At 37.1% G+C, this 22,318-nt stretch overlaps 1 pseudogene; it reads left to right on the top strand.

The window, feature by feature from the left end:
- The first annotated feature begins 7,303 nt into the window (after nucleotides 1-7,303).
- On the top strand, nucleotides 7,304-9,106 carry LOC123938909 (annotated as a pseudogene).
- Nucleotides 9,107-22,318: the final 13,212 nt, after the last annotated feature.

Genomic DNA, 22,318 nt, shown 5'->3' with positions numbered 1-22,318 from the left:
TGGCCAAACTAATCCAAAAGAAAAGAGAGAAGGCCCAAATTAATAAAATTATGAATAAAAAGGCAAAGATCATAACTAACACAAAGGAAATTGAAACAATCATCAGAAGTCATTATTCTGCCAATAAATTAAACAACCTAGATGAAATGATGCTTTCCTGGAAAGCTATAAACTTCCAGAATTGAACCAGGAGGAAATTGACAACCTGAATAGACCACTATCTAGTAACGAGATTGAAGCAGTGATCAAAAACCTCCCAGAAAACAAGAGCCCAGGACCTGAAGGATTCCCACAGGAATTCTACCAAACTTTCAAAGAAGAAATAACACCTATTCTCCTGAAACTGTTTAAGAAAATTGAAGCAGAAGGAAAATTTCCAGATTCTTTTTAAGAAGCCAGCATTATCTGGATCCCAAACCAGGCAAAGACCCCACCGAAAAGGAGAATTTCAGACTAATATCACTGAAGAATATGGATGCTAAGATTCTCAATAAGATCCTAGCAAATAGGATCCAATAGCACATTACAAAGATTATCCACCATGACCAGGTGGGATTCATCCCTGGGTTGTAAGGATGGTTCAACATTCGCAAATCAATCAATGTGATAGAACAAATCAGTAAGTGAAGAGAGAAGAACACATGGTCCTCTCAATAGATGCAGAAAAAGCATTTGAGAAAATCCAGCATCCATTCCTGATTAAAACACTTTGAAGTATATGGATAGAGGGAACATTCCTGAACTTCATAAAATCTATCTATGAAAGACACACAGCAAGTATCATCCTCAATGGGAAAAAGCTCACAGCCTTCCCAACGTTGAGATCAGGAACACGACAAGGATGCCCACTCTCACCACTCTTGTTCAACATAGTATTAGAATTCCTAGCAACAGCAATCAGACCATAAAGATAAATCAAAGGTATCCAAATGGGCAAGGAAGAAGTCAAACTCTCTCTCTTTGCAGATGACATGATAGTTTATATGGAAAACCCAAAAGACTCCACCCCCAAACTACTAGAAAACTACAGCAGTTCATTAATATGGCAGAATACAAAGTCAATGTACAGAAATCAGTGGATTTCTTATACATTAAAATGACAACAAGAATGGAAGATTAGAGAATCGATTCCATCTTCAATAGCACTAAAAAACATATGATAACTGGGATTAAACCTAATCAAGGAGGTAAAGGATCTGTACTCAAAAACTACAGGACACTCATGAAAGAAATCAAAGAAGACACAAAAAGACGGAAGACCTTTCCTTGCTCTTGGATGGGAAGAATAAACATTGTAAAAATGTCTATACTGCCCAGAGCAATCTAGACTTTCAATGTCATCCCGATCAAAATTCCACCAGCATTTTCAAAGAGGTGGAGCAGACAATCCTAAAATTTGTATGGAACCAAAAGTGACCGAAAATTGCTAAGGAAATGTTGAAAAAGAAAAACAAAACTGGTGGCATCACATTTCCCAATTCCAAGCTTTACTGCAAATCTGTGCTCACCAAGACAGCATGGTACTTGCATAGAAACAGTCACATAGACCATTGGAACAGAGTAGAGACCAAGATATGGACCCTCAATGTTATGGTCAAATATTCTTCGACAAAGCAGGAAAAAAAATACACCGTGATAAAAAGACAGTCTCTTCAATAAATGGGAAAATTGGACAGCTATATGTAGAAGAATGAAACTCAACCATTCTCTTACACCATACACAAAGATAAACTCAAAATGGATAAAAGACCTCAACGTGAGGCAGGAATCTGTCAGAATCCTAGAGAACATAGGCAGTAACCTCTTTGATATCAGCCACAGCAACTTCTTTCAAGATATGTCTCCAAAGGCAAAGGAAACAATAGTGAAAACAAACTTTTGGGACTTCATCAAGATCCAAAGATTCTGCACAGCAAAGGAAACAGTCAACAAACCAAAAGGCAACCCACGGAATGGGAGAAGATATTTGCAAATGACAGTACAGACAAAAGGCTGACATCCAGGATCTACAAAGAACATTTCAAACTCAACACACACAAAACAGAGAATCATGTCCAAAAATGGGCAGAAGACATGAACAGATACTTCTCCAATGAAGACATACAAATGGCTATCAGACACATGAAAAAATGTTCATCATCACTAGCCATCAGGGAGATTCAAATCAAAACCACATTGAGATACCTCCTTACACCGGTTAGAATGACCAAAATTAGGAAGACAGAAAACAACGTGAATTGGAGAGGATGTGGAGAAAGGGGAACCCTCTTCCACTGTTGGTGAGAATGCAAGTTGGTGCAGTCACTTTGGAAACCAGTGTGGTGATTCCCTATGAAATTAAAAATAGAGCTTTCCAACGTCCCTGCAATTGCACTACTGGGCATTTACCCCAAAGATACAGATATAGTGAAAAGAAGGGCCATCTGTGCCCCAGTGTTCATAGAGCAACAGCTACAGTCGCCAAGCTGTGGAAAGAACCAAGACGCCCTTCAGTGGACGAATGGATAAGGAAGATGTGGTCCATATATACTATGGAGTATTATGCCTCCATCAGAAAGGATGAATACCCAACTTTTGTATCAGCATGACCTGGAATGGAAGAGATGATGCTGAGTGAAATAAGTCAAGCAGGGAGAGTCAATTATTCTTATGGTTTTACTTATTTGTGGTGCATAAGATATAACATGGAGGACATGGGGAGATGGAGAGAAGAGAGTTGGGGAAATTGGAGGGGGAGATGAACCATGAGAGAGTATGGAGTCTGAAGAACAATCTGAGAGTTATGGGCGGTGGGGCATAGGAATTTGGGGGACCCTGGTGGTGGGTATTATGGATGGCATGTTTTGCATGGAGCAGTGGGTGTGGTGCATAAACAATATATTCCAGTTCAGTGAAAAGAATTAAATAATTAAAAATTTTAACAAAAATTTTATCACAATCTGAATTTCCTGTCTTAATATTTATGTATTTTTATGGAGGTCAGACTTTCTTGTCTACTCTGATAATAATATTTACTAATGATTTTTTGTAAAATTATCTTATTCAATTTTTAACATTATTGCATTGTTTTCACATCTTTCTTCATATTTATATGGGTATGTGTTGCTTTCACTTTTAATCTTAACTAGTTTTGTCAAAGTTTTATTATTTTTGTTACTGTTTCAAGACATTGGTTTTTTTTAAGATTATTTATTTATTTATTTGACAGAGAGAGATCAGGAGTAAGCAAAGAGGCAGGCAAAGAGAGAGGGGGAATCAGGCTCCTAGGCTCCCTGCTGAGCTCCCTGCTGAGCAGAGATCCTGATGTGGGGCTTGATCATGACCTGAGCTGAAGGCAGCAGCTTAACCCACTGAGCCACCCAGGTGCCCCTCAAGACATTGGTTTTAAAATTTTCTTCATTATATCTATTTTCCAAGTTGATTATTTGCCATTTTTAAGTTTATCTTTTTTTCTTTTCTTTTATTTATTTTTTTTATTATTGATTTATTTACTTATTTATTTTACAAAGGAGAGAGAGAGAGAGAGAGAGAGAGAGAGAGCAGGAGCTGGGGAGAGGGAGTGATGGAAAAGTAGATACCCCACTCATCTTGGAGTCAGATGCTGGGCAGTGTCCAGTTCTCAAGGTCCTGGGATCAAGCCAAAGGAAGATGTTTAAGGGATTGAGACACCAAGGTACCCCTTGTATTAATACATTTTTAAAGCAATAGTTATATGCACCCTAAAGTAATCATATAGTAGAACTTTTTATCTATCAGCTACAATGTTATAACAATTTTGATTATGATACCTTCTTGATATTTGGTATTAATGAAAATATGTTTATATGATTTATATATAGATACATATGATAGAATCATAGATGATAGATGAGACAGATAAATAGACACTACACAGAGATGGATTTTTAACTCAATTGAATTATGACAATACAACACGTGCAAAAAGACACTTTTTGAAAAGAAAAATGGTTTATTTATTTATTTATTTGTTTGTTTGTTTGTTCAAAACAGAAAAAGGAAGAGAGAAAAAGGGCACCAGCAGGGGGAGGTGCAGATACAGAGGAAGCAAAAGATCTCAAACAGATTCCTGCTGAGAATGGCGCCCAAGGTGGGACTGCATCTCATGACCCTGAGATTATGACCTGAGTTGACATCAAGAGTTGCATGCTTAACCAACTGAGCCACGGAAGTGTCCCATATTTTCTGAAAATTTGAAGCATGTTTAATTTCCCTTTGTATTGATTTTGATTTTTGTCTTCTAATTATTTTAACTACTGAGATAAGGTTAAATTCTTCAGTATCATATTACCTTTATCTAACACTTTAGAAGGAACTTTTATTTTTTTAAAGTTTTTAAAGTATATACTCTTTAAACTTATCTATACCTTAAGAATTTATATCTGGTGTTTTCAAGAAAGTTATAGAGGTTTTTCTGTACACAGTGTGGCACACTTTTTGCATTTTAATTTGAAGCTTTTACATTTATATTCAGTTTATATATTGAAACATTATTCTTTAATATTTTAGTATGTCCTATTAATATAATATAGGATTGGGACAGGTTTAAGACTACAGAGTAGTAGGAGAATACTGAACTTGCTTGGTCCCTCAGATAAAGCTAATCAACATCCAAATATTTTGAACAAGCAGAGATAAGATAAAAGGAATTCTACCAAACTTTTAAAGAAGAATTAAAACCTATTCTGAAACTGTTCTAAAACATATAAGGATAATGAAATGTCCAGACTCATTCTGTGAGGCCAGGATTACCTTTTTTAAAAAAAGATTTTATTTATTTATTTGATAGAGCACAAGCAAAATCAGGGGAGAAGCAGGCAGAGGGAGACTAAGAAGCAGGATCCCCACTGACCAAGGAGCCATATGGGGGATCTGATCCCAGGACCTAAATGCAGATGCTTAACACCAGGTGTCCCAAGGCCAGGATTACATCGATCCCATAACCAGAAAAAGACCACATTAAGGAGAATTACAGAACAGTATCCCTGATGAATATGGATGCAAAAATTCTCACCAAGATAGTACATAATATTATCCATGTGTATATTAAAAAGATTATTCACCACAACATTTGGGATTTATTCATGGGCTGCAGGGATGGTTTAACATCTGCAAATCGATGTTAAAAAGCACATTAATAAGAGAAAGGCCAAAATCATTTGACGAGATGCAACATTATTTCTTGATTAAAAAATCTTCCACCATGTAGGGTTAGAGGGAACATACCTCAATATCATAAAAGCCATACCCAAAGACCCAAACCGGTTAGCATATTCGAGGGGAAATATTTAGAACTTTTTTTTCCTTACAGTCAGGAACATGACATCCATGTCACCAAAGAAGGGAAACTCTCTCTTTGCAGATGACATGACAAAAGACTCCACCCCAAAATTGCTAGAACTCATATGTGGCAGGACATAAAATCAATGCACATAAATCAGTTGAATTTCAATGCACTAGCAATGAGAAAGAAGGAAACAAAATTAAGAGATCAATCACACTTACAATTGGACCAGAAATCATAAGATACCTAAGAATAAACCTAGTGAAAGAGGTAAGGGAACTATGCTCTAAAAACTACATATGAAAGAATTTGAGAAAGACACAAAGAAATGGAAAAGCATTCCATGCTCACCAATGGGAAGAATACATATTCTGTAAATATCTATGCTACCCATAGCAATCTGCACTTTCAATGCAATCAAAATACCATTAATACTAATATTAATGGTATTTAATATCATTTATTTAATATTAGTAATATTAGTATTTAATATTTATTTAATATTTAATATTAGTATTTAATATTAATATTAATGGTAATTAATTAATATTAATGGTAATTAATATTACCATTAAAATTAGTATTACCAAAAAATAAAAAATAAAAATAAAATTAGTATTACCAATGAAATTAGTATTTTTGACAGAACTGAAACAAATAATCCTAAAATTTTAATGTAACCAGAAAAGACTCTACATAGCCAGAGAAATATTGAAAAACAAAACTAAAGTTGATAGCATCACAATGCTGGACTTCAAGCTATATTACAAAGCCATGATCATCAAGGCAGCAAGGTACTGGTACAAAAACAGACATATATCAATGGAGATATATAGAGAGAGAATAGAGAAACTACAAATGGACTCTCAACACTATGGTCAATTAATTTTTGAGAAAGAAGGAAAAACTATCCAATGCAAAAATTAAAGTACAGTCTCTTCAATAAATGGTGCTGGGAAATTGGACAGCCACAATCTATAAAAATAAAACTGTCTTGGGGTGCCTGGGTGGCTCAGTGGGTTAAAGCCTCTGCCTTCAGCTCAGGTCATGATCTCAGGGTCCTGTGATCGAGCCCCTCTTCGGGTTCTCTGCTCAGCGGGGAGCCTGCTTCCCTTCCTCTCTCTCTCTGCCTGCCTCTCTGCCTAGTTGTGATTTCTCTCTATCAAATAAATAAAATATTTTAAAAAAATAAAAAAAATTAAAAAAAAACTGTCTTACCAAACACAAAGATAAACTCAAAATGGATGAAAGACATAAATGTGAGATAGGAATCCATCAAAATCCTAAAGGAGCATAGAGGCAGCAACCTCTTGGGCCTGAACCAAAGCATTTTCTTGCTAGACTCATTACCAAAGGCAAGGGAAACAAAAGCAAAAATGAACTATTGGGACTTCATCAATATAGAAACCTTCTGAATAGCAAAGGAAAGAGTCACAAAACTTAAAGGCAACCTACGGAATGGGAGAAGATATTTGCAAATGACATACCAGATAAAAGGTTAGTATCAAAGAACTATCAAAGTATCAAGAACTTATCAAACTCAACACAAAAATTACAGATAACACAGTCACAAGAATGGCAGAAGACATGAACAGATCTTTCTCCAAAGAAGACATAAAAATGGCCAAAATACACATGAAAAAAAAAATGCTCAACATCCTTTTTCATCAGGGAAATCCGAATCAAAACCAAAATGAGATAGCACATCACATCAGACAAAATGGCTAAAATTAACAAGACAGGGAACAACAGATGTTGACAAGGATGTGAAGAAAGGGCAACCCTCTTATACTGTTGGTAGGAATGTAAACTGGCACAGTCACTCTGGAAAACATTCTTGATGTTCCTCAAGATTTAAAAATAGAGATACCTTAGACACCATCTTTGGGGTGATCCGTGGTGGACGTTTTGAGGGCAGCTGACCTGCAGCCTATGCGTCTCGGACCACCTCCCATGGAAGCCTGAGCCAGCCGTGTAGCTTTCTCCCTTTATCTCATATCCATGTCCACCAACGAGAATGCTAATTCACCAGCTGCCCACCTTAATAGATTCAAGAACAAGGGGAAAGACAGTACAGAAATGAGGCGGTGTCAAATAGAAGTTAATGTGGAGCTGAGGAAAGCTAAGAAGGATGATCAGATGCTGAAAAGGAGAAATGTAAGCTCATTTCCCAATGATGCTACCTCTCCACTGCAGGAAAACCTCAACAACCAGGGCACTGTAAATTGGTCTGTTGATGACATTGTCAAGGGCATAAATAGCAACAATTTGGAATGCCAGCTCCAGGCTACTCAAGCTGCTAGGAAACTGCTTTCTCGGGAAAAGCAGCCCCCCATAGACAACATAATCCAGGCTGGTTTGATTCCAAAATTTGTGTCCTTCTTGGGCAGAACTGATTGTAGTCACATTCAGTTTGAATCCTCTTGGACTCTCACTAACATTGCTTCTGGGACATCAGAACAGAGCAAGGCTGTGGTGGATGGAGGCGCTATCCCAGCACTCATTTCCCTGTTGGCATCTTCCCATGCCCACATCAGCGAACAGGCTGTGTGGGCTCTAGGAAACATTGCAGGTGACGGTTCAGTTTTTCGAGACTTGGTTATCAAGTATGGTGCAGTTGAACCACTTCTGGCTCTCCTTGCGGCTCCTGATATGTCATCATTAGCATGTGGCTACTTACGGAACCTTACTTGGACACTTTCAAAGCTTTGTCACAACAAGAACCCCACACCCCTGTTAGATGCCATCGAGCAGATTCTTCCTACCTTAGTTTGTCTCCTGCATCACGACGATCCAGAGGTCTTGGCAGATACCTGCTGGGCCATCTCCTACCTGATGGATGGTCCAAATGAATGGATTGAGATGGTTGTGAAAACAGGAGTTGTGCCCCAGCTTGTAAAGCTTCTAGGAGCTACTGAATTGCCCATTGTGACTCCTGCGCTAAGAGTCATAGGAAATATTGTTACTGGGACAGATGAACAGACACAGGTTATAATAGATGCTGGAGCGCTTGCTGTCTTTCCCAGCCTGCTAACGAACCCCAAAACTAATATTCAGAAGGAAGCCACATGGACAATATCAAACATCACACCTGGCCACCAGGAACAGATTCAGAAAGTTGTCAGTCATGGATTAGTCCCATTCCTCATTGGTGTTCTCTCTAAGGCAGACTTTAAGACACAAAGGCAGCTGTCTGGGCTGTGACCAACTATACAAGTGGTGGGACAGTTGAACAGATTGTATACCTCATCCATTGTGGCATAATAGAACCATTGATGAACCTCTTTTTTTTTTTTAAAGATTTTATTTATTTATTTGACAGAGAGAGAGAGATCACAAGTAGGCAGAGAGGCAGGCAGAGAGAGAGGAGGAAGCAGGCTTCCTGCAGAGCAGAGAGCCCGATGTGGGGCTCGATCCCAGGACCCTGAGATCATGACCTGAGCCGAAGGCAGCGGCTTAATCCACTGAGCCACCCAGGCGCCCCCATTGATGAACCTCTTAACTGCGAAGGATACCAAAATTATTCTGGTCATTCTGGATGCCATTTCCAATATCTTTCAAGCTGCTGAGAAACTAGGTGAAACCGAGAAACTTAGTGTAATGATCGAAGAATGTGGAGGTTTGGACAAAATCGAGGCTCTACAAAACCATGAAAATGAGTCTGTGTACAAAGCTTCATTAAACTTGATTGAGAAGTATTTCTCTGTAAAGGAAGAGGAAGATAAGAATGTTGTGCCAGAAACTACCTCTGAAGGCTATACATTCCAGGTTCAGGATGGCACTGCTGGGACTTTTAACTTTTAGCTTTTACAGATGACACAGAAAGTTGTTTGTGGTGTACTCTGTTTGGTAGAAGTTTGTCTTACTGTTTCTCTACTAAGAACTCTTTTTAAATGTGTTTTGTTATTGTAGCACTTCTTACAACAAAACTCTACTTGACCAGTTCCAAACTGTACAAACTGTATGAAGCTCCTCCTCCCAGTGGGTTTCTTATTTCTATGTGGAATCTCCTCTCTTGCAGTGTCTGTAAATAAAGATTAAATTCCACCCTTTTCTTTAAAAAAAAAAGATATAACTTATAACCCAGAAATTATACTACTAGGTATTTTCCCCAAAATACAAATGTAGTGATCTGAAGAGGCACTTGAACGCCAATGTTTATTGCAACAATGTCTACAACACTTAAAGAGTGGAAAGAGCTGAGATGTCCATCCACACATGAATGGATAAAGAAGTGACATATATACACAATATAACATGACACAGCCATCAGAATAGATGAATATTTACCATTTACCTCAACATTGGTAGAATTGGAGGGTATTTTGCTGACTGAAATAAGTCAATCAGAGAAAGATAATTATCATATGGTATATGGTTTCATTCATATGTGGAATATAAGAAATAACACAGTGGATCATAGGGGAATGTATGGAAACTGAATGGGAATTCATCAGAGAGGGAGACAGAACATGAGAGCCTCTTAATGACAAGAAACAAGCCGAGGGTTGCTGGAAGGAAAGTGGGTGAGGGTACAGGATAATACAGGGCTTGGCATTAAGGAAGGCAGGTAATGTAATGAGCACTGGGTTTTATAAGGAACTGACAAATTACTGAGCACTACATCTGAAAATAATGACATACTAGACATTGGCAAATTGAATTCTAATAAAAAAGAATATATATATATAGAATGGGAACATATTTAAAGCACATATCTGATAAGGTGCTAGTATCTAAAATATGGAAGGTATTTATACAATTCAAGAGAAAAAAATTAAAATGGGCAAAGGAGCTGAATAGACATTTTTTTCTAGAGGAGAATGTGTGTTCAACAAATACTTTTAAAATATTCAATATTACTAACTCACAGAAAAATCCAAATCAAAACCGTGATAAAGTGCATCTCACACTTTTAGAATAACTATTATTTAAAAAATAATGTTAGGGGCTCCTGGGTGGCTCAATTGGTTAAACGACTGCCTTTGGCTCAGGTGATGATCCTGGAGTCCTGGGACCGAGTCCCGAATCAGGATCCCTGCTCAGCAAGAAGTCTGCTTCTCCCTCTGATCTCCCCCCTCTCACGTTCTCTCTCTCTCATTCTCTCTCTCTCTAATTAATAAGTAAAAACTTTAAAAAAATAATGTTAATGAGGGACAAAGGGAACAATTATACTACTTTGGTTAGAATGTGAATTGATAAAGCCATTAAAGAAAACTTTATGGAGGTTCCACTAAAAAATTTAAAAAAGAACCACCATAAGATACAGTAATGCCACATCTGGCATTGATATAAAAGTAATAAATCATCAGTTTGAAGTGATATCTTTACTCTAATATTTATTGCAGTATTATTTAAGATACTTATTTAAATTAGCCAAGATATGAAAGCAAATTAAATGTACTTTTATTGATGGAGAAAGAAAATCAACTAAAAATATGCAATAGTATATTATTTGTTCTTTAAAAAAGGAAGAAAATCTTGCAATTTGTGACAATGTGGATGAATGTGGAGGATATTATGCTAATTGAAATAAGCTATATAGTGGAAGACATAAACTCTGTGTATTATGTGTGGAATCTTACAAAAAAAAAAAAAAAAGAAACAAATAAGAAAAACCCAAACTGAGAAACAGAGAGTGGAAGGGTGGTTGCCCATGGTTTGGAATTTGGGGAGATTTTATTGAAAGGGTACAGGGTTTCAGTTTAAGATAAATGAGTTCTGAGGATTTAATATGCACCATGGTGACTAAATTTAATAATTCTGTATTGTAAACCGAATTTTGCTAAGATAGACCTTAAATCTTTATGGAAAATAAAAAAAGATAACTATGAGTTGGTGTGTTAACTGTGGTAATCATTTCATACCTTATATGTATTTCAAATAATCACATTGTACACTTTAGTTATAGTCAATTTTATTTATCAATTTTCCTTCAATAATGAAAAACACAAAATATAAACAAATAAATGTTCACATATTTGGTGGATTACAGGATCAAAGAAAGATCTAAGCCTTTGACTTTGAATTAAGTTAAATCCATGTAAATCCATACTGTAAGTACTAGAGGTGGATTTTTGCTCACTAGAACAGTATATTTTCTTGCCCATAGCTCTTTATTCATTTATATATTTTACTTCTAAAACCTACATGAAAAATGAGTTAGTCACTGGAGGTCTATGATTTTTAAACCCCTTTAATATACCTAAAATTATTTGAAATTAGGGAAACAAACAGAATCAATATGGAATCCCTCTTCTGTATTTCCAGTTTACAGAGAATTGCCAGCATGAGCTTCTCTAGGATTTTCTTGTGGCTTACAATATATTTATACTATGGTAAAACGAGAGTAACAATTTTTTTAAAAAGTATTCCAAGGGCCCTGCCAGGGGTATAGATATCACATATCTTGGAAAACTGAAGGTAACAAATCCTCAACACTCTGCTCCATTGTGGCCTTCTTGCTAGACTGTGACAGAAGTTTTGGCATCTCTATCTCATTTACTATAGGTCACCCCTATGTTCAGACCTCAATTAGCCAATAGAGTAGACTATTAGTACACTTTTCAGGCACTCAAAAATACATTAAATTGTAAACATTGTATGATTTTACCTGTAAAAATGAGTATTACCTTATTTTTTTTTAACATTCTCTTTGATCTAACACCTTTAGAGTCAACTTCCATGCATATGCGAGCTAGATTTCTTCCTACATAAGTTGTCAATATCCTGCGACTCATTTAGTGCATAAGCACAGTTTTTCCATACATTTTTTTTTTTTATGTCTGCTATGTTCTGCTGGAATCTTAATCTCCCTATGTCACTGGAAGAAATGAGAAAATTTGGAAACATGACAAAAAGAGAATTTCATGTCCTTGTAATGAATTCTCACTGGTGAAACCAATAGAATACTTCTTCATGTGGGTTAGTTGATTCTCTCAAATAAGGGGGAGGATGTGAAATTGTTACATCATCAAAGAAAGTTCATGGATTTCAGGTTCAAGTTTTCCAGCCCGAGTCTACATAAGTGTCTCCACTCCATTTCCCAGTGTCCCTCTTTTCCCTAACAATGTCCTGCCCTTTGTGTAAGAGATTTTGGATAATCTCTGTATTCTAATTATCTAGAAAATAAAGGACAAATTATGTGTGTATATATAGATAGCTCTATCTATTATCTATCATCTATCTATCTATCATCTACCTATCATTTATCTACGTAATTTGTAGATAAGTCTATACCTATATATATATATAAGTAGGTATGTATAGATGGATGAATTTATATTTGTTTTAATAAATTGGCCTACGTGATTATTTGGAAAGTTCAAAATACACAGTGTGTACTAGAAAGCTGGAAATCCTGGGAGGTGATATGTCAGTACAAGCCTAATGGTTGACCACTGGAGAATCAAGGAAGAGCTCATGTTGCTGTTAATGTCCATAGGCTATCATAGCTGCAGAATTTACTTATGTCTAGCAGTAACTCAGTCTTTTATTATGTTCATACAACACCACTGACCATTCCCTACTCTTGGACCATGCTCTCCTCTAGGTTTCTGTGACAATTACGCATTCATAGCTTTCTATCCCACAGTGATGTTTTCTTATCCTGTGTTGAATTTCTCCTTAGCTCAGCTACCACTTTTTAGTGTAACCTAAGGATCTGATTAACGCTTTCTTTATATCATCTTTTTCAGAGAATTCTGAATATCTGGATGTTATAAAGCCCAAATTTAGACCTCCACCTTTTGTAATTAGTCTGAATTTTCAACTATTATTGAAAAATAAACTGAATACACATTGAATATTTCATATATATCACAAATATAACATCGGCAAAATATTTATCCAAACCAACAAACACATAATGCCCTTGTTTTTCTCATGTATCATTCTCAATAAAGGTAAACATCACTGAAATTCTAAGAACAGAAAAAAATATAAAACTTGTCATTGTCTTTGCTGAAACCATTCTATCAATGCACAATGCTGCCTTTCAGCAAGTAATATCAACTGCTACTCTAAATATTTCTTCTATCTAAATATTTCTTTACATCATCTGTGACTTTTCCTGTTCACACCACTATGATTCTCTTATGTTACTACAAAAGTCACCTATACCATCTCTCAAATGTATGTCTTATTCAACAAATCTTTATGTGCAGGTCAGTGATATTTAATTTTAAAACAAAACAAAACAAAGCAAAACAAACAAACAAAAACACAAGAAAGCAAACAACCAAAGAAACAAAAAAAAGAAGGTTAAATTATTATTTTTAGCAATACAATAATAGTTAGGTACCTTATTGATTTTTTAAATTTTGTAAGTTTAAATTAATTAATTAACATGTAATGTATTATAGGTTTGAGAGGTAGATTTGAGTGATTCATCATTCTCATATAATACCAAATGCTAATTAGATCACAGGCCCTCTATAATGTCCATAAGCCAGTGAGCCCACCCTCCATCGCCCTTTCTTTACAGCTACTAAGTGTGTTTCCTATGATTGAGAATCTCATGGTTAATCTCTGTCTCTGACTTCATTTTGTTTTATTTTTTTCCTCTCTTCCCCTATGTTCCTCTGTTTTGTTTCTTAAATTTCACATAAGAGCAATATCATATAATTGTTTTCTCTGAATTCTTTCGCTTAGCATGATAACCTCTATTTCCATCCACATGATTGCAAATCATTTTTTTTTGTTCATTTTTCAGGCTTCATTTTTTTTGTTCTATATACCACTGCTTCTTTATTCATCCATTTGTCAATGTGCATCCTGGCTCTTTCTATAGCGTCCCTATTATGGACATTGCTTCTATAAACATTGGGGTGTAGGTGCCCCTTTGGATCACTACAATTTTATATTTGCTGTAAGTCCCAGTAGTGCAATTGTGGCATCACGGTTAGTTCTAAAAGTATGGAGAAACCTTCATACTGTTTTCCAGAGTGGCTGTATCAGCTTGCATTTCCAATAACAGCAAAGAAGTGTTCCCCTTTCTCCACATCCTGTCAATATCTGGCATTTCCTGTCTTGTTAATTTTAGCTACTCTCACTGGTGTAAGGAGGTATCTTATTGTGGTTTTGATTTACATTTCACTAATGCTGAGTGATGTTGAAAATTTTTGTCATCCGTCTGTTGACCATTTGTATGCCTTCCTTGGAGAAGTCCCTGTTCACATCTGCCCATTTCTTTTTTTTTTAATATATAAAGATTTTATTTATTTATTTGACAGACAGAGATCACAAGTAGGCAAAGAGGCAGGCAGAGAGAGAGGAAGGGAAGCAGGCTCCCTGCTGAGCAGAGAGCCTGAGGCAGGGCTTGATCCCACTGGGATCATGACCTGAGCCTAAGGCAGAGGCTTTAACCCACTGAGCCACCCAGGAGCCCCATACATCTGCCCATTTCTTGATTGCATTATTTGTTCTTTTGTACTTGGTTTGATAAGTTCTTTAGAGATTTTGGATACTAGCCCTTCATCTTATCTGTCATTGGAAAATATTTTCTTCCAATCTGTAGGCTGTCTTCTGATTTTGTCAACTGGCTCTTTCCTGCACAAAAGCTTTTGATCTTAATGAAGTCCCAATAGCTCATTTTTGTCTTTGTTTCCTTTGCCTTTGGAGATCTGTCTAACAAGAAGTTTCTGTGGATGAGGTGGAAGAGAGTACTGTCTGTGTTCTCCTCTAGGATTTTGATGGATTCCTGTCTCACATTTAGGTCTTTCACCCATTTTTAATTTTTTTTTTTTTGTATGGTGTAAGGAAATGGTCCAGTTTCATTCTCCTGCTTGGGACTGTACAATTTTCCCAACACCATTTGTTGAAGAGATATAATTCCATTGGGTATTCTTACCTGTTTTATTGAAGATTAGTTGACCACGAAGTTGTGGGCCCATTTCTGGGATTACTATTATGTTTCACTGTTCTATGTGTCTGTTTTTGTGCCAGTACCATACTTTCTGGATGATTACAGCTTTGTAATAGAGCTTGAAGTCTGGAATTTTGATGCCAACAGATTTGGTTTTCTTTTTCAGCATACCTTTGGCTATTTGGGGTCTTTTCTTATTCCATAAAAATTTTAGGATTATATTTCAATTCTGTGAAAAAAAAGTTGATGGTGTTTTGACAGAGATTGCACTAAATCTACCGATGGCTCTAGGTACCATAGACATTTTAGCAATGCTTGTTCTTACAATCCATGAGCATGGAAATCTTTGTCATTTCCATGTTATCCTCATTTTCATTTGTGAGTGTTCTAAAATTTTCTGAGTAAAGATCATTTGCCTTATTGGTTAGGTTTATTCTTAAGTGTGATATGGATTTTTAAAATTTTTTATTTATTTATTATTTTTTATAAACATATAATGTATTTTTATCCCCAGGGGTACAGGTCTGTGAATCGCCAGGTTTACACACTTCACAGCACTCACGATAGCAAGTGTGATATGGTTTTAAGCACAATACTAAATGGGATTGACTCCTTCATTTCTATTTCTTTTGCCTCATTTTTGTGTATAGACATGTGACAGATTTCTGCACATTGATTATATCTCCTTCCACATTGCTGAATTCCTGCAAAAGTTCTAGTAATTTTTGGGTGGAGTCTTTTGGGTTTACCACATAGAGTATCATGTCATCTTCAGAGAGTGAGAGTTTGACCTACTCTTTGCTGATTCATATGTGTTTTATTTCTTTTTATTTCTGATTGCTGATGCTAGGGTTTTTAGAACTATGTTGAACAGCAGTGGTGATAGTGGGAATCCCTGCCATGTTCCTGACTTTAGGGGAAAAAAGGTTCATTTTTTCTCCATTGAGAAGGATATTTGCTGTTGGCTTTTCCTATATGGCTTTTATGATATTGAAATTTTATGATGTTCCCTTTATTCCCACACTATGGAGAGTTTTAACCAAGAAATAATGTTGTGTTTTGTCATTTATTTTATTTTATTTTTTTAAAGATTTTATTTATTTATTTGACAGACAGAGATCAGAAGTAGGCAGAGAGGCAGACAGAGAGACAAGAGAAAGCAGTCTCCCAGCTGAGCAGAGAGCCCAATGTGGGGTTCAATCCCAGGACCATGGGATCATGAGCTGAGCCAAAGGCAGAGGCTTTTACCCACTGAGCTACCCAGGAACCCCTTGTTTTTTATGCATCTATTAAGAGCATCATATTTCTGGGGCACCTGGGTGGCTCAGTGGGTTAAGTCGCTGCATTCGGCTCCGGCCGTGATCTCAGGGTCCTGGGATTGAGTCCTACATTGGGCTCTCTGCTCAGCGGGGAGACTGCTTCCCTCTCTCTCTCTCTCTCTCTGCCTACTTGTGATCTCTATCTGTCATCTAAATAAAATCTTAAAAAAAAACAGCATCATGTTTCTTGTCCTGTCATTTATTGATGTGATATATCACATTGATTGATTTGCAGATGTTGAACCATCTTAAGAGCCCAGGAATAAATTTCATGTGGTCGTGGTGAATGATCCTTTTAATGCATTGTTGGATCCTACCAGCTACTATTTTTCATGAACTTTTGCATCCATGTTCATAAAGTATATTGTTCTGAAATAGTCCTTTCTGAAGATGTCTATATCTGGTTTTGGCATCAAGTTACTTCTGACTTCATAGAATGAGTTTTGAGGTTTTCCTTCCATTTCTATTTTTTTGAAAGAGCTTCAGAAGAATAGGTATTAATTCTTTAAATGTTTGGTAGAGGGGCTCCTGGGTGGCTGAGTCAGTTATGTTTCTGCCTTTAGCTTAAGTCATGAACCCAGATTCCTTATATTGAGCCCAGACTCAGGATCCCTGCTCAGTGGAGAGCCTGGTTCTCCCTCTCTCTCTGCCTGACACTCTGCCTACTTGTGTTCTCTCAATTTCTCTTCCAAATAAAGAAATAAAATCTTTTAAAAAATAAGTAAATCTTTGGTAGAATTTCCCTGGAAAGCAATCTGGTCCTGGACTCTTGTTTGTTGGGGGATTTTTTATTACTGCTTCAATTCCCTTACTGGTTATTGGTCTGCTCAGGGTTTTTATTTCTTCTTGGTTCAATTATGGTAGTTTATTCTTCTCTAGGAATGCATCCATTTCTTCCATATTGCCTCGTTGTTGACGTAGAGTTCCCTTGATATGTTCTTATAATTGTTTATATTACTTCAGTGTTGTTTTTTATCTCTCCTGTTTCATTTATGATTTTATTTATTTGGGTCTCTTCTCTTTTATTTTTGGTAAGTCTTGCCCAAGTTTTATCAATCTTTTAATTTGTAGAACAAGATCCTTGTTCCTTTGATCTATTCTACTGTTCTTTTGTTTTGTATTCCATTGATTTCTGCTCAAATCTTTATTGTTTATCTTCTCCTGCTGGGTTTAGGGTTTATTTGCTCTTCTCTCTCCAGTTCGATTATGTCTAAGATTGGGTTGTATATTTGAGACCTTTCTTTTTTATTGACAAAGGCTGGTATTGATATGTATTTCCATCTTGGGACCATCTTTGCTGCATCCCAAAGGTATTGAAAAGTTGTGTTTTAATTTTCATTTCTCCCCTGAATTTTTAAAATTCTTCATTAATTTTCTGGTTGACCCATTTATTCTCTAGTATAATGCAGGTTAGCCTCCATGTAATTGATTTTATCCCCCAAATTTCCTCTTTGCTCTTTCCTTATGATTGAGTTCAAGTTTCAAAGCCTTGTGGTCTAAACATAGCCAGGGAATAATCCCATTTTTTTTTAGATGTTATTTATTTATTTGACAGACAGCAAGAGATCACAAATGTCGTGTCCTGTGCAGCAAATTGACCAGGAATGTGAGGGTAAGGGGATGGTGAAAGAAAAAGTCTTGAGAGACAAAGAGATGGGGGCAAGAGGAGCACTGAGGAGGATGTCCAACAGAGCCAACTTTATTCAGGGCAGTGAGGCATTATATAGCCAAAGTAACTATTTTCAACTGGTTACAAAAGAATTTGCTACAGGCACAAAAAACCTCCAGACTTCCCCATTACCTACTTCTCAAGGTCCAATTGCAGACCCTCTGGTTTCCTGTGAGAACTAGTGCGAAATGAACAAGGTGCACCTGCAGGCAATGGCTGATGTTAGTACAATTGTCCCATATTGATACAAAAAATAACAACAAACCTGAGAGTGATCTATGAGCCATGCTGGAACAGCAAGGACCAGTTAAGTGTTTATGACCCCAACCAAATTGCTCTCATCTAACTAGTAAACATGTGGGAAGCCACATTGGTGAGGGCACAACACATAACACAGACCCTTTCTCAGTGCTACTCAACTTTTCCGTCCTAAGCCTTTTGTTAGGCTATTCAGACTTTAAATTTGGAGACACAAGTCAGGGCCTGGTTTGGTCCTTGTCTCAAGTCTTATCGTGGCTTCCCACACACAAGTAGGCAGAGAGTGAGGGGGAAGCAGGCTCCCCACTGAGCAGAGAGCCTGATACAGGGCTTGATCCCAGGCCCCTGAGATCATCACCCAAGCTGAAGGCAGAGACTTAACCCACTGAGCTACCCAGAAGCCCCAAATCCTAATCTTTTGGTATGTGTTGAGAACTGATTAATGACACAGGATGTGATCTATTCAGGAGAATTTTCTAGGTGTACTCAAGAAGAATGTATATTTTGTTGCTTTAAGATGGAATATTTTGAATACATCTGTGAAACCCCTCTGGTCTACTTCTCATTCAGTTTTTTTCCCTTGTTGATCTGCTTAGATATTCTGTCCATTGCAGTGATTGGGATGTTAATGTCCCCTACTGTAATTGTATTATTATTGATGTATTTCTTAACATTTTTTTTTATTTAGCAAGACAGGAAACAACGTGTGTTGGAGAGGATGTGGAGAAAGGGGAACCCTCTTACACTGTTGGTGGGAATGCAAGTTAGTGCAGCCACTTTGGAGAACAGTGTGGAGATTCCTCAAGAAACTAAGAATAGAGCTTCCCTATGACCCTGCAATTGCACTGCTGGGTATTTACCCCAAAGATACAGATGGAGTGAAAAGAAGGGCCATCTGTACCCCAATGTTGATTGCAGCAGTGTCTACGGTCGCCAAACTGTGGAAAGAACCGAGATGCCCTTCAACGGATGAATGGATAAGGAAGATGTGGTCCATATACACAATGGAGTATTATGCCTCCATCAGAAAGGATGAATGCCCAACTTTTGTAGCAACATGGACGGGACTGGAAGAGATTATGCTGAGCGAAATAAGTCAAGCAGAGAGAGTCAAGTATCATATGGTCTCACTTATTTGTGGAGCATAACAAATAACATGGAGGATGTGTTTCTTAACATTGTTATTAATTGGCTTATACAATTGGCCGCTTTCATTTTAAGGGCATAAATATTTACAATTTTTAAATCTTCTTGGTGCATAGACACTTTAATTATGATATAATGTCTTTCTTCATCTCTTATTACAGTCTTTGGTTTAACACTGATAAGAGAATTGCTACCCTAGTATTCTTTTCATATCCTATAACTTGATAAATTGTTTTTTACCACCTCATTTTACATATGAAAGTAACTTAGATCTAAGATAAGTCTCTTACAGACAGCATATTGATGGGTCTCGGTTTTTTATCCAATATATTACCCTGCTTTTGACTGGAGCAATTATCCCATTTACATTGAGAAGAACTATTGAGAGTTATGAATTTAGTGTCATAGTGTATTACCTGTAAAGTCCCTTTTTCTGTATATTGTCTCTGTTTCTTTGTGGTCTTTCTTAATTTGAGCTCTCTCTCCTTTTACAGGATACTTTGTAATATTTCTTGTAGGGCTGATTTGGTGACCAAAAATATTTTGGTTTCTATTTGTCCTGGGAGCTTTTTATCTCTCCTATATTGAATGATACCTTTTCTAGATAAAGCATTCTTGGGTGCATATTCTTCTATTTAGCACTCTGAGTACATCATGCCAGCCCTTTCTGGATGGCCAGGTGTGTGTGGATAGGTTTTGTGTCAGTCTAATTATTTCACCCTTGTAGGTAACAGACCTCTTGTCTTGAGCTCCTGTCAGGACTTTTTCTTTCTCTGTGATTTGCAAGTTTCATTATTATATGTCAGGTGTTGACTTATTTTTATTGATTTTGATCAGGGCCTCTGTGTCTTTTGGACTTAGATGCCTTTTTCCTTCCTCAGATAGGGAAGTTCTCTGATGTAATTTGCTCCAATATACCTTCTGCCACACTTTCTCTTTCTTCTTTTTCTGGGATAACAATTATTCTAATATTGTTTTGCTTTATGGTATCACTTATATCTCAATTTATCCTCCCACTATCCAGTAGTTTTTTTCTCAACTTCTTTTTCCCCATTCTTTTGTCTTCTATATCACTAATTTTCTCTTCTGCCTCGTTTATCCTAGCAGTTAGAGCCTCCATTTTTTATTGCATCTCTATAACAACTTTTTTTTTATATTAACTTGAGTAGATTTTAGTTCTTTTATTTATCCAGAAAGGTTTCTCTGGAATCTCCTCTGCTTTTTGTCAAGCAATGCTATTATCTTTATAATCATTATTCTGAAATCTAGTTCTGACATGATACTTAGATCCATACTAATTAGGTTCCTGACAATACTGCCTCCTCTTCCCTTTGATGAGATGAGTTTTCCATCTTGCCATTCTGTCCAGAATAGATGAATTAGAGAACAAATATTATATTAAAGTGGCAACAACAATCCCAGAAAAACATACAACAAACAAATCGGATGAGGCTTAAAAACTGGGGTGGGGGAGAAAGAAAGAATATAATCAGAGGGGAATAAAGAAAGAATATAATTAGACAAGTGGACAGAAGACAGAAGTACACTGAATCTTGTGTGTATTTTTATCTGCTTATTAAAAACTGGATCCCAAAATTGTAAAGAAGGAAGGAAAGACTTAAATATTTATAAAAACAAAATTAAATAAAAAAGATAGAATGTTACTATAAAAATGAAAAATTTAAAAATTATTTTTAAAAAGGAGTTGATAAAATAAGACTTCAATTGAAAAAGAAAAGAGAAGAGAGGTGGTCAAGATGGCAAAGAAGTAGGAGACACTGTTTTAATCCAGTCCATACACATGAGCTGATTATATACCAGAACACTCTGAATACCCATGAAATCAACCTGAGATTAGAATTGCACACTTCTGTATCTCTATGGGGACAGAAGACACCAGTATACAGGGAAGGTAGAGTGGGAATGACAGACTTATAATAGAGGATAAACAAAAGGGGGAGGGATCCACCAGAAGCAACGCATTGGAAAGTAATATCCCAATATGGGAGTGCCCTGTGATTGGGGGCCAGCATTAATTTGGAGTCTGATTTAAAGCACTCAAAAAGAGCAAAAGATCTTAAGGGTAAATTGGTGAAATGAGGTGGTTAAGGGCATGGGATTAAACCCACAGACTCAGGACAAACACAACTGGTGCTGTCCCAGACAGAGTATGGTAAAGCATCCAGGCCCTAGTTCCTGAGCCACCAGCACATGTGTGAGAGCTTCTGGGTGGTGGTTCATGTGAGAGAGTCTGGTGAGGACACCACCTGGTGATCTCTAGAACCACAGGCTTTTGCACTCTGCATGCAGGCTGTGAGACCATGATCTGAGTCGCATTCCACACCCTTCCCTGAGAAAGGTCTGAGTGGGTGCTACCCGTTGCTCTCTAGGACCAGCAAGAGTTTGAAAACTCCAAGCCTGGGAAGACATGAAAATCTCAGTGTATTATCTCTGGTCGGGATCTCTCTGGAGGTCTGGATATACCCAGAGAGTGGAGGCAAAGGCAGCCACTAGAAGTGTGCTATCTGGACTAATACTGTTGTGGTTTTAGTAGCCCTGGGGTACATATTGGAGCTCCTGAGAACCCTGAGACAGTGAATGGGGATGTGCTCTGCCAGTGGAAGGTGGCAGAGGAGAGCGTGTGTGCTCTGGACCACCAAGAAGGGAACACACGGAGGCGTCTCTCTAAGACTGAGGTCTGGGTGCAGTTTGCTGAGCTCTGAGCCTCCAAAAGAACCACCAAAAGGCACCAAGGGAAA

Source organism: Meles meles, chromosome 3 (assembly GCF_922984935.1).
Source record: "Meles meles chromosome 3, mMelMel3.1 paternal haplotype, whole genome shotgun sequence".
In the NCBI taxonomy this organism is placed as follows: Eukaryota; Metazoa; Chordata; class Mammalia; order Carnivora; family Mustelidae; genus Meles; species Meles meles.
The sequence above is the reverse complement of the archived record's forward strand: the minus strand, read 5'-3'. Positions and strand labels throughout refer to the sequence as shown.